Source organism: Macrotis lagotis, chromosome 5 (genome assembly GCF_037893015.1).
Source record: "Macrotis lagotis isolate mMagLag1 chromosome 5, bilby.v1.9.chrom.fasta, whole genome shotgun sequence".
NCBI lineage: Eukaryota > Metazoa > Chordata > Mammalia > Peramelemorphia > Peramelidae > Macrotis > Macrotis lagotis.
Genome location: NC_133662.1, coordinates 33,427,834 through 33,442,202, shown reverse-complemented (window position 1 = coordinate 33,442,202; position 14,369 = coordinate 33,427,834). Strand labels below are relative to the sequence as shown.

General features: G+C 34.3%; 1 long non-coding RNA gene across 1 annotated transcript in view; it reads right to left on the bottom strand.

Annotated features, from left to right (window-relative positions):
• Positions 1-468: 468 nt before the first annotated feature.
• Positions 469-14,369, bottom strand: part of LOC141489663 (uncharacterized) — a 74,345-nt gene continuing 60,444 nt past the window's right edge. The window contains exon 3 of the long non-coding RNA XR_012468965.1: positions 469-523. This is a non-coding gene — a long non-coding RNA (uncharacterized LOC141489663). The remainder of the gene's footprint in view (positions 524-14,369) is intronic.

Below are 14,369 nucleotides of genomic sequence, written 5' to 3'. Positions count from 1 at the left end.
ATGCATTTATGCATATATGCATGGATATATGAGCATAAATTTATATACATATTTGACATGGTTAATGTGGATGAAAACAAGAGAAAGTAGGTTTTTGTTAATTAAAAATTCAATTTAAAGGAAAAATAAAGCAAAAATAACTTTTGTCTATATAATAATAATAATAAAATTTATATGGTACCTAATACATGCCATGTATTGTGTATACTAATAAGCACTTTGCAAATATTATTTCATTTGATCCTCTTCATACACTTGAAGTTAGGTGCTATTATTATTCTCATTTTACAGGAGTAGAAACTAAGGCAAACAAGTTAAGTGACTTGCCCATGGTCACACAGAGAGTAATTCTCTGAGGTCAGATTTGAACTGAGGTCTTCCACACATAGTTATCATGGCAGGTCTCTGAACTCACATTCTATTACTTGATTAGGAATGTCTTTGATCCTGGGATCCATTGAGATTTCCTACCTTATATGACTTTGCATAAGTGTTCAACTTCCTTGATCCCCAACTTCTTTATCTGTAAAATGAAGAGTTGGAATAAATAGATTTTGAGGTTCCTTCTACCTATAGATCTTTGATACAATGATTTTGATCAAATTAAGACTACAATTACTTCCCACTATTACTATTCCCTCACAATTTCTCCTACCCCTGAGGTCACAGAGCTAGTAAACACTTCCCCCATATAAACATGTGCACACACACACACATACATACATACAGATGCAGAGTAATCTTATCTAAGACATAGTGAAGAAAAGAGGGCTCCTATTTATAATCAGTGCAATTCTCTGTCAGTGGAACCTAAGGTCATTTAATGTCCTTTACCATATATTGGATACAGGGAAATTACCAACCAGATGTTTAAAGAGTTCTTGAACATTAACTCATGGGGACTAGGTAAGTAATAGTGTCTGCTTAATGAGGGTCTGCTTAATCCTAGGGCCTGTGAGCTCCCTGTGGTGCTTTCATTAACTTCCTAATGTGTTATAGGAAAAGGTATATGGAATAACTGGATTAAATGTTATATTAGTTTTCTTGCTTGTGATGGTGGTCCTTCATTCTTGAAGAGGACCTAATCAATGTAAGAGCTATTCTAATTGGTAGTGTGGTGATAGAGTTCCCATCCCCCTCAAAAAGTTGAAAAGTCCAAAGCAATAATGCCTCCTTGGAGAGTGAAAGAAATCACTCATCAATAGACAGCAGTTAGCTACTAGTTTGCCCAGTTTTGTGACACAAGGTAAAGTGGAAGCTAAATCATCCCAATTAACTGACCTTAGAATAGTTTGGACTGTAAGAAAGCCAAGGATGAGACTTGGAAGATTGTACATATTTGGAGATTCATAATCAAATGAACTGGCATCTACTTTGCAAGGGTAGAAAATAGGAGCTAAAGCAATGTGAAACAGGTCTCCTATAAAACTCTACCTTCTTCATGGAATCTTTTCTAATTCATCACCAACCTCCACCCAAATACATGCTAGTGCCATCACTCCCCATCATGTGGCCTTGCAATTATTTTGTTTACATTCTGCATATACCAATATAAGTACATGTTGTCTCCTTTGACAGAATTTAAAGTCCTCGAGGGCAGAGACTGTTCTGTTTCTGACTTTATAAAACCAACGCCTTGCCACATTCCTTACACATAGTAGGCACTTAAATACTTGCTAATTTATTGCATAATGAATGGGGAGAAAGTCACTTAATGGAGTTGTCACATACATATATGTGATCAAAAAATAACTACAGAGTACAGAGAAGCAATATTGCCAATATCTTGTGATGTACTCGTTGTTGGCTCCTCCCAGAACTCTGCGTGTGTATCTGTAGTCTTTGTCACCTTTGCCAGTCTGTTATAACCCCTTAAGGATCATAAGGTCTATCTGACCTGAAGCTAAGCTCTCCTATTTGTATCATCTCCCCCTCTTAGAATATGGACACCTAGAGGTCATAGACTGTCTTATTTTTCTATTTGCCTCCCTAGTACTTAATACAGTGCTTAGCTTGAACAATTTATTTCCCATTCCATAACAAAAGTTACTGTAGAACTTTATCTGAATTCCCTAACCTTACCTGATGTGTCCATGAACAGATAGAGAAGAAAGGAGAGATACAATGTGTAAGCTAGAGGAAACAGGATGTTCTTACAGAAACATAATCTTTTCCCCTGAGGCTATGCGAGATGTGAGTACACATTACCAAACTTGAGTTCCAGATTTGGCAAAATCCTCCGAGGAGGGCAATCAGAATTTAGAGCCAAATTGGTTTCAGAGGGCCTCTTCTTGCATGGAACAAGTAGAGATTGGCTTTGACTGATAATCCTTATTCAGGATTTGGCTCTGCCTTCTCAAACCACCAAACACAACATTTATGACCATTAGGAAACTAACAGAGTGTTTGATATACTGCTACAGAATTCCATACCCCATAGCTTCCGATCAAGGATCCCACTTCACACCAAGAAAGTCTGAGTTGGCCCAGGAACACAGAACATAAAACGAACTTTCCATATACCGTATCACCCTCAAGCAGCTGGCATTGTGGAATGTTGGAAAGGATTGTTAAACATTCAAATAAAATAGCTTTAGGAAGACCATACCATACACGGTTGCAGAGCGGTATTACAGATGGTTGTTTGATGCTTTGTAAGGGAATATAATCATTTCTTTAGGCATTTTGTATTGTTGAGGGGGTGCCCTATATCTGGTAAAGTTGCAGAGAGTTGGTATTGATCTTAGTATTATATTATTTTATGCCAAACCAATGATCCAGGGTTTCCAAATCACATGGACCAATTATGATCTCAAAAGTCAGTTTAGTCACTGGACCTCTTTGCCAATGAGAAATGTTACTCACTTTTTTTGTTCCTGTACCTCTTGACTTCCAGAAAACACCCCCCACATATCTATTTGAAATGAAAGAAAATAAATTCTGGAATTTACTGTCCATATGATCATAAGAAATGAGATAAAATAAAGTTTTTCCCCCAGTAATAGTATTTCTTTGAGGGTATTTCAGTAGGTTAATTCACCAAATATTCAATGTACTCTCTTGAAAAACTTCTCATATTCCCAGGGATATCTGTATCACAGATTTAACACCCCAGTCTTGCACATTAAATGAAGCAGGTCTAAATAAACGTGTTTACTTTTGGAGGAGCCTCAATATCTAAGACTACATTAGGATTTATCATTGTCATCTCAACAAATATTAATGGGGATTCAACACTCTTCATATGAAGGTATATATATATATATATAATATATACATATATTATATATATATAAAACTTCTCTGATCAATAGTTCCTCTACTTATTTGCATATGCATAATTGCTTTGTTCCATGTACAATGTTGTAGAAGATATATGCAATACAAGAAATTGATTATTGAAGTGCTTTTCAAGATTCCTATGATACTTATGTATAATGATGGGGAGAGAAAAAAGGAAATTCTATCAGTAGGCATTTATGGATTCATCTAAGGCATAGGATATTTAGTCCATGCCTTTATTTTAACTTTGTGTGAATTTTTATTTCTTAAATTTCTTATTGTAAGCTGCATAACTATTGAAATCTTCTCTCTAGATCATTGTTTCACCCTTTTCCATTTTATGGGTGAGTTCATTTCATTCATATTCACAGTTATTGTTGTTAACTATGTATTTCTTTTTATTCTGCCTTTGTATACTTTTCATTATTTTTGTCCTCCACATCCCTCCTTAGGAAAAAAAGAGAAAAGTATTGAATGAGAAGTTGTGTTAACCCCCAGAGATTGATATTTTATGAAGTCTTCTGTTCTACTACCTTTCTTTTCTTCAGAAGTCTTCTGTTCTACTACCTTTCTTCTCCTCTCCCCTATTTCAGATAGTCATTTCTGGAGGAGAAGAAAAATGAAGGGAAGGAAAGGGAAAGAGAAATAAAGGAAAGAAAAGAATGGAGAGGAGTAAAGAAAGAGAATGTAATCTCTGTCCAATGTATTATTGTAGAAGAAATTTGCCTTGATTATTAAGATTTAGGACAAAGATTATCAAGACTTAGACAAAGTTGCACACAGATATCCAAAGTCCCATTCTGAAAAACTCCAATGGAAGTCAAGAAGAAACTCTTTGCTAGGCCTAAGGCCATATTCTTGTTTTTCTAAATTACTTATCTATTGATTGCTCCCTCCACATACATATAATTCTGTAGCTCACATTTAGTCTTCTATTTACTAGAAAATAGAAAAAAAAACCTTAACCAACTAAACTCCTTGGCACTGCTAAATAGTTTTGATATCAGAAACTGATATGGTTTTATCAATGAAAGTGACATTAAATAAAAGACATTGACATTGGTTTTCCTGCTACACCCCAGGGATCATATGACTTTACCATTTGAATTTTAGCTGAAACCTGCCAAAGATGTTCCTCACATTAGCATGTGAACTCCTTGAGAGCAAGGGAGGTCTTTTCTATTGTATCTGGTGTTTTGCAATAAATGCTTCTTTCATTCTTTCAATACTATGATTCTTCTGGTTTCTTCAGGTTTCTTTTTAAATGAATTAGAATGATTATATTTTTAGTGACATTCCCTCTAAATTAACCTTCCATCTTCTTTGTATTTAAGTATAAATACAAAGAAGAGGTATATATATATATATATATATATACATAAAGAAAGATAGATAGATGGACATGGACAGATAGATAGATAGATAGATAGATAGATAGATAGATAGATAGATATAGTATAGTCCCCTCCTCTTAACTCATCAGAATTTTGGAAAACTCCTTGTGGGCAGGGGTTATTTTTTCTTTTTTCTTGTTCCTCATTGCTTAATACAAAAACTGACACATAGTAAAATTTGAATAAATAATCATAGACAGTGAGTATTTAGACAGAACTTTAATCTTTTCCAAAGATTTTGAATAAATTATTTCATTTGATCCTCACAATGACTTTGTGAGGTAAGTGCTTATTTTCCTTACTGTATATTTGAGGATGAAAGGTTAAGTATCTTTCCCAACATCACACAACTGGTAAGTGTCTGAGACAAGATTTGAACTCAGGTCTTCCAAACTCCAGATCAAGGATTTAAACTAATTAGTCATCTAGCATAATAATTGTTATTTGATTAGGGACAATCTGAAGGTATCAATGCCAAAACCCCATTTGGATTTTTCAAAATTGTCTGACACAGAAAGACTAGGGTGACAGGAGGAATGGGGAGGGGGAACCAACAACAAAAAATCCAAGCCACATAATCTTTTCTAAATGAGCCTTGTCTTAGTGTTCAGAGGACAAAGAGAGCTCTATTCCATTTAGTATACTATCTACAATTCTTTTTACACTCTGCCTTTTATGCCACCAGTCCAGATTGCTATAGTAGAGCAGGTGCCACAGTTCAGCAGCTTCTAATGTGAAAATGAATGATTTTCGTATTTTCCCCTATTATAGCCCACTCCTTTCTGACTCTAGGAGAGCTATAGCTATATCCTATTAATGCTTCTCCCACAAACCTCCCATTGACCTGTGACCATATCCATGAGCAATAGAGGTTGAACATCATAACCATCTGCTTCACTGATAACACACACACATCCACACGCACATACATACACCCCCACACACACACAAACATAGCAACAGCACAAGGACTCAGATAGAAACTAAGAAAACCTAAATCACAGAAACCCATTTCCATTTTTTGCTGATAGAGAATGGAAAAGCCCCATACCTGGATACTGAGTAATAAAACCACAGGTCTAACTTGAGTTTTTGCCATGCTAAACTTGAAAACTTTGGACAGGTCATATAAATATTGTCTGCCTCAGTTTTCTCCATCAATTTTTGGAGACCACTGAGCTAGAGTTAGAAGAGACATAAAAGACTATCTGGTCCAGACTCCTCATTTCACAGATGAAGACAATGAGGTCCTGGTAGGTTTAGTGATTCATCTAAAATCATATCAGTAGTAAGTAGTAGACAGGGATTTTAATCCAGTTTCTCTGATTCCAGTATCAGACTTCATTTCTTCTCTTCCCTTCTATAACTGTCTCTCTGGTAGTATTATGTGCCATTACAGCAGCATCATAAAATGTTAGATTTGGAAGGTACCTCAGACACTGAATCCCATCCTATCTATATATCCTCTATAATGAGCCTAAACCTAAATAATTTCAATGATAGGGAACCTACTAACCCCCAAAGCAACCCGATTTTTGGAAAACTCATTGTTAGAAATTTTTCTTTTAACATTAAGACAAATTCAGTTGAATCCTATCCATTAAGCTTTTCTTTGGCACTCACAAGGCATTGTGTTATGAGTGATACAGAAAAAAAAGGAAGAAAAACCTATGACTTCAGTTGTTCACATTCTACTGTTCCCATTTCTTTCCTCAGGCCAGCCTTTAGAAGACTAATCCTTTTTCCAATTGACAGCCCTTCAAATATATAGGAGGAGCTTTCATATCACCACTGATTTTTTTTCTTCACTATCCTATACATTCTTAAGTACATTCAACTAATTATAGGATTTACTTCATGGAGATGACATAGATAAAATGTGAATAATATAAAATTTGGAATGTCATAATATGCATGTATTATTTAGATTGTTTTTAGTATTTGTGTGTGAGTATATATTATATATATAAAATGTTAAATATCATATATATGTGTGGTGATATAGCTATTTGCATATACATATGCACATTCTTGTGAACATATATATGCATAGATACAGATATATAATATAGATATACTACCTGTCAATAGAGATCTAAATGTTCACTCTGAAAAATTAATAATGGGTTTTTTTTGGGCCAGTTTGAACTGTCACTAGCACACCTATTTTTGAACTAGATATCATTGGAGCTCCCTTGGAATCACCCATGACATCATTGGTGCTCTTCAAGAACAAAGAATGAACAAGAAGATGTTCCATATTCCTATGGGAATTGGGGGAGGGGTAGTGTGGAAACTCTTGTGAAACAGATGTATTTGCACAGATCATCCAGTAGAGGGAAGTAGCAAATAAATTGGTGCCCTTCCATTAGGCTATGTATGTAAATGATACTAAAACAATTGAATGAAGGTAAAAGTTAAGTTAAAGCAACTTTAAACATAAAGGGTAGTGGTAAGGAATTAGTTTTATTTTTTTCTATTCAATTTTTTCCCCTAATGTTTGTTTTCTTGATGAATTTGCTCAAAGAGAGGAAGTTTCTAACAAGATTACATATTTCCTCTTCTCCAGTGATCACTTTCCTGCTTGCTTGCCTAGGTTGAGTAATGCTTTTAGGCTGTCCAGTAAGGAGGGGAAGACTGCTTTCACTGACTTTTCTTTATTTTAATCCACTTGTTACCATGTGAAAGGAGGCTGTCTTAGTATAAGCATTTTCAAAGAGTTGTTAAATGTTTTGTAGTTATTTGCAGGACAGCTTGGAAGTATTTCCATGGAAGAGATGAGGAAGGGCTCCAGGAAACATTTGGAAAAACAAGACTGACTATTGTTCCCTTTGGCTCCCTTTAGTCTGTAACTGTTAGAACATTGAAGTCACTAGTGAAATCACTGATGGTTTTTTTAGGTCAGGGTAACATCTTCCTGAACTAAGAGAAAGTTGGTAAAAAATGAACACATTCAGAAGGTCAGCATGAGATTCTTCACAAGTACCTTCTCTCTACCATGAGCAATAAGCTCCGCAATCTGAAGATAGGCTTGGTGGCACAATAGATACAAAAGTGTAGGAAGACTGTTTTACCTTAATAGGGGGTGATTTCCTTTAACTACTAGGGATACACTGTTCATTCTTCCTATTTTAAGTTAGTAGGAGCAACTTGGAATTTATGACCAGGACAACTGGACATTGGTGGTTCCTTATTTATCCTTATATATCCATTTTTTTGTTTATTTCTTTATTTGTGGGGGTTTTCTGAAGGTAGATAAAAAGAAGTTGGAAAGATTCTCTAAGACATAAACCATGAACAATGATTTTTAAAAAGTTTTATTTATTTCAGGCAATGGGGTTAAGTGATGTGCCCAAAGTCACACAGCTAGGCAGTTAATAAGTGGCTGAGATCAGATTTGGACTCAGGTCCTCCTTACTTCAGGGTCAGTGCTCTATCTACTGTGCCACCTAGTTGCCCCACTATGAACATTGTTACTATCAACAGTTGGCAAGTTGGCTAATGGATAGAATACTGCATTTGGAATTAGAAAGAACTAAGTGCAAATTTTGCTCAAGACAATCACTAACTGTATGACCTTGGACAAGTCATTCCAGTCTCAGCTTCCTCTTCTTTAAAGTGAGAGTATCAAACGAGGTAATATATGTAAAACACTTTGCAAACCTAAAGTGCTTTATAATTGTTAGTTATTATTGTACACTAAAGTGTTAACTTGAAAATAGATAGTTTAAATTCTTATTCTCCCACTCATCACTTATGTAACTTCGAGCAAGTTGTTTCCCCACTGAATAATTCAGTTTTCTTTTGTGTAAAATAAGATATTGCATTAACTTGTCCACCAAGGAACTTTTCAATCCTAAATTCTATAATCCTCTGAAATCAGGCAGATTAAGATATGTTTTTGTGCACTTGAAAAGGAAATTCACTTTATCAACTGATTCTTACAGACCTCCTTTAATAGCAAGATTCCCCTAAACGTTGTGAGTAGCAAATCAAACCAGCAAATATTTCTTTAAAAAAAATACAAAGGAGAGAGTTTCAGAAAAACCATGGAAAACTTATATGATTTCTTGCAAAGTGAAGTGAGCAGAACTAGGAGAATATTGTACACAGTAATAACATTATTGTAATGATTATCAAGTGTGAAAGACTTAAGCTACTCTAATCAATACAATGATCAGTAACAATTCTAAAGAACTCAAGATGAAAAATACTATCCATCTCTAGAGAGAGAACTAATGAACTGTAAGCGCAGCTTAAAGTACCTTTGCCACTTTAATTTTATTGCTTTTATTGGCAATATGGCTAATATGAACATATTTTCATAAAATATTATATAATAAATGATATATACTGCTCTTCTTTTCAATGAGTGGGGGGAGGGACTGGAGGAAAAGATAATTTGGAACTTAAAATTTTAAAATGAATGCTAAAAATTTAAAGGAAAAATCAAGTTTTGAGGGAAAATGTTTTTAAATGTTTTAAATTTTTTTGATCACTCAATACTAAAGTGCAAGATATAGTACTGGATGCTATAAAAGAATAAGAGTAAAACATGATTCTATTTATAAAAAGTCCACATATACACAGATATTCAGCAAAGCAAATCTTGTATGAAAAGAGGTGTGTGTGTATATATATATATATATATATATATATATATATATATATATATATATATATTAAGAGTGAGAGAGATATATCTAAGTGATGGATAAAACACTGGGTTCTAAGTCAGAAGTATTCCTCTTTGTGAGTTAAGATCTGGTCTCAGACTCTTTGCTATCTATATGAACCTGCGTAGATCATTAATTTTGTCTCAGTTTCTTCATCTATAAACTGAGCTAGAGAAGGAAATGATAAAGCAGTTCAGTATCTTTTTTTTTTGGTTTTTGTAAGGCAATGAGGTTAAGTGACTTGGCCAAGGTCACATAGGCAATTATTATGTGTCTGAGGGCGGATTTGAACTCAGGTACTCCTGACTCCCGGGCCGGGTTCTCTATCCACTGCACCACCTAGCCTCCCCAAGTTTGGTATCTTTTTCAAGAAAATACAAAGTTTGGTAATGAAGAGTTGGATGCTACTGAAAAATGACTGAACATGTCAATATTGATATTTCAACATATATTTATATATAGATGTATCAATAGATGAATATTTAAATATACAGACATATATGTATAAATGCATAAATTTTAATAACTCAAAAAAGGTTCATATCTAAATGCTATATATGATACGTATCTCTATTTTTATGTGACTAAAAACTTAGAATAGAAGCTAGAACTATTAATTAGCAAGCCAGGGAATGCTTTAACATTTCATGAAGTTAATTATTAAGTTTAGGTTGCATTATTTTGTAATTTCAGTAGCTGTTTAATTAATGAATTCTTTCTGACATGCCAATGTGGAATATCAGGGTTATTACCCATTTCTCTCTGAATGAGGGGGAAAAGAAAGTCAATTCTTCTTAAATGACTTGACTATGATTTGGTAGAAAGACTGAAACTCAGAACTTCAGACCTGAATTTGGAATTAGGAAACTCAGTGCTGAGATTAGAACTCAAAATTTCAGTACTAAATTTAGCCCTAGATTGGAATTAAGATTGGAATTTGGAACCTAGCCTCGTGATCAGAATTTATAATATCATGACTCAGATGAGAACTCTGAAACTCGACTTAAAAAAAAAAAAACCTCTGAGTCTTAGGGCTATTATTGGAACTTCAAACTCCTAATGATGAAACTTCAGGATTGAGATTGGCACTCAGATTTCTAAGTCTGCCATAGAAACACCAAATCACAGAAATAACCTGGATTTAGAACCTGAGATTAATGATCAGAATTTGAAAACACAGAGTTTAAACTGGAATTCAATTGTCTATTTTCAGGGCTTATACTATGACACTAATCAAAGCACTTCTTTAAGATATGCTATCATGTACATGTCTGGTCTTTTAATTTCCAATGTCTTTACTTCTCAGACTACTTTGTCTATAATCTATAATAATTTGTATTTATACTAGCTGAGTATATCTGTCCCTCTATCTCATCATACCACACTGCCTCAATGTAACTGGAAAGAAACTAAAGACACTCACTAAAAATGGGTGCTACATATTCACAACCCTTCCTCAACTTTTGTAATGGAGACCAGTTATACAAACACATAGTAGTGATGTCAGGGAAGTGAATAACTGTGGTATCTTAGCAATTTAGGAAGGTGAAGATCAAAGGATATTTTTTCCCACCCACAGTTTTGGAGAATGACTAATTTTACCAAGCTAGACTGTTTCAAATTAATGGGCTCAGCAACTTCAGAAAAGAAAAAATGGGGAGGGGGTAAATGATTTGAAAAAGAAAAGCCAGACAGAGACAAAGTGAAGTTAAGTGTTTAGGAATTCTGACACTATTTGTTAGATCAATCTTCTGAAGCTATAATCATTTGGCCTTACTTGATTCTCATCCAGATTGCTAATATGTCAGTTTTCACAAAATGTAAGGTGCATCTCTTAAGTTCTCTAATGTGTGAATCAAGGATCCCTCCTTGCTTAAGGGGAAGGAAAGAAAAACAGTTTCAAAAAGTTAAGTCAATTAGTGTATTTAAAAATATTATTTGAGTTGTGTTACCACCAGTTGTGTTAGGAAGGTTGGACAGAAATACCTTGATAGTAAATCTATTCCAGTTAGAAATCTAATCACAACTTTTGGCAAAATCTAAGCATGGGATCAGTACAATTAAAAGCAAAATGTAAGAAATATATATGAATATATGAAAATATAAATACACATATATGTATATAATAGTTCAGAAGAATGAAAAATTACAGAGGGACACAGGATTGACAGTATCAGAAATAAATTTTAAATGAATCATTGGATGGATGCAGTGTGTTAATAGAAAAAACACTGAAGTAGGTGTCAGGACATGGTTTTTATTTTTTTAACTTTAATTTTTATATTTTATTTTTTCCAATTACTTGTAATGACAATTTTTAGCATTCTTTTAAAAAAAATTCCAAATTAAGCTCCAAATTCTCTCCCTCATTCCTTCTCCCACCCCTCGTATTAAGAAGACAAGGGATTTGATATAGATTATACATGTTGCAAAAGAAAACAAAGACCAAAAACCCCAAACAAACCAAGAAAAATAAAGAAAATAAAAAGAATTACGCTCTGTCTGCATTCAAATGCTCAGTATCTTTTGGGAAGTGAATAACATTTTTCATCATAAGGTACACATAGGTTTTAGTAGAAGTCATGTCATTGGAAAGATGTGTGAACTAGGGCATAGGAAATGTGAGGTCATTTTAAGAGACAGAGCCCACTAGCAGCTAAGAGAATGAGGAAAGGCTTTATATCAGAGAAGTCAACTGAACATAAATTGAAGATGAATAATAGTCTATCCTTTTTGGGAAGATTGTACTTCCCTTGTGCTCCTGGATGTACTTCCATCCAGTAATACAATCACTCCCTAACCCTGGGCCTCAGTGTTCTTATCTGTAAAATAAGGAATCTGGAGGAGATTATTTCTGAGATTCTTTCTAGTATTCTACGAGTAGCTTCTAACATTTCATGATAAACAGATATATTAAACTAGCACATCAATAAACATTTTATCAAGCATCAATGTCACCTTTATAAATATGGTGATATTTTTCTAATAGTCCATAACTGAGACTGAATACCAACATCTATGGAAAGATTTCAAGGTTTGGATTTAAGGCTTCAAGTCTCAGATAAAATTGCTTCTCCCTTTTGTGCCACAATTTTCTCATGTAGGTGGTGTCTGAGACCTCTTGCAATTTTAAATCTATGATACCGTGGCTTTGACAGGTGGTTAGGTATTATGATGGATAGAATGCTGAGCCTAAAATGAGAAGGCTAGCTGTGAGACCTCTGCCTGCCTCAGTTTCCACTGCTGCAAAATGGAAATGATAATAGAACCTATCTCATAGGATTGTGGTGAGGATCAAATGAAGTATACATAAAGTTCTTGGCATACTATCTGACACATGGTAGGTACTTAGTAAAAATACTTTCTTTCCTGATATTATATTTCTTTCATCAGTGGAGTTGTTCAGATAAAAAGTTCAGGAAATGATATTGAGTAAATCATATGACAATACTTTGATTTTATCCTTCCAATGTTCTAGAGTTGATTAAAGAGAAAATCTACCATATCTTTCCATTTCATGACCTCTATTTGAGCAAGGAGTTTGACTAGTTCGAGTAGTTGGTGGTTTTTAAGGTCACTGGAAGTAACCATAGCAAGAGGTTGATTCAGTCAGTTCAACCAAAAGCAGATGTGTAGCATATTAAAAAGAGATTCATTCAAAAAGATTTATCTGGTAGATTAGTGCCAATGTAGGCATAGTCACATTTTTATATGTGCGTATGAAGTGTTGTGGTTCTGTCCATGTATGGTCAACTTAGAAAGCTGGTGGGATGATTTGTGCTAGTCCTGCTCATGCTCTCACCATGCTGCCCCAAGCCTGAAATTTTACTGTTGGATGGAAGTGCCCCCAAGAGCATAATAGAAAGAACAGTTTTGTCAATAAGGTTAGAACTTCATTTAGTTTCAATTTATGTTTCGTTGAATTGTCCTATATGAAGCCTTTTCTTATTTTCTTAGTTGTTAGTGTTATCTCTTGAAATGATTTCACATGCTCTACATATACATTTTCTATTTATCTATCCAGTGTCTATTTCTAATTATTGATTTATCTATCCATTATTTATTTTATCTATCTATTTTTATCCAGTATCTAATTTTATCTATCTATCCATTCCAGCCATTCGTCCATCTTTCCTTCCATCTATCCATTTATCTCTATGTGGCAAGAACAGAAGAGAAAGTAGGACAAAGTACAATAGGAATATCTGAAGAGAGAGATAGTTTTCATCTAGGATTTGGATGGGGGAAAATCAAGATAAATTTTGTGGAAGTCAGGGAATTTTATTTACAATGGATATCGACAATTCTTGCTGTTCAGTCATTTTCATTTAGGTATAACTCTGTGATCCTATTTGGGATTTTCCTGGCAAAGATACTGGAATGGTTTGCCATTTCCTTCTACAGCTCATTTTAAAGATATGAAAAATGAGATGCTCATACTCTAATAAGCTGAGGTCAAATTTGAACTCTGGCAACTGACTCTTCCTGTCTCCAGGTCCACTCTTTATCCACTCGGCTATCTAGCTATCTATTGACAGAAGAGAATAATTTTAATAGATGTGAGATGAAGAAAATAAATGTTTAACAAAGGGGAGATTGTTTATATTTCCTAGGATGGAAGATGACAGGATAAGGACAGCAATCAGTTAGTTATAGAAGAATATGGTTGGAATGTAGAGGACAAAATTAGGAGTAGAATAGAACAAAAACTGGAAAGGTAGTTTAGTGCACACTATGAAGGTATTGTCAAAAGAATTTGGAATTTAGCCAGTTAGGCAGTAGGGAGTCACTAAAAGTATTTGAGCAGTAGAGAATCATGGTCAGATGTGCATTATAAAGATTGTTTTGGCAGCTGTGTGAAGGATTGACAACAGCAGCAGTTAAACCTGTTTTGAGTGTCATAGACCCTTTTGGCAATCTGCTGAAGTTTATGAACCTTTTCTCAGAATGTTATAAACATAAAATAAAATACCTAGGATGAGAAAGGAAGTCAATTATATGGAAATAGTTATCTATC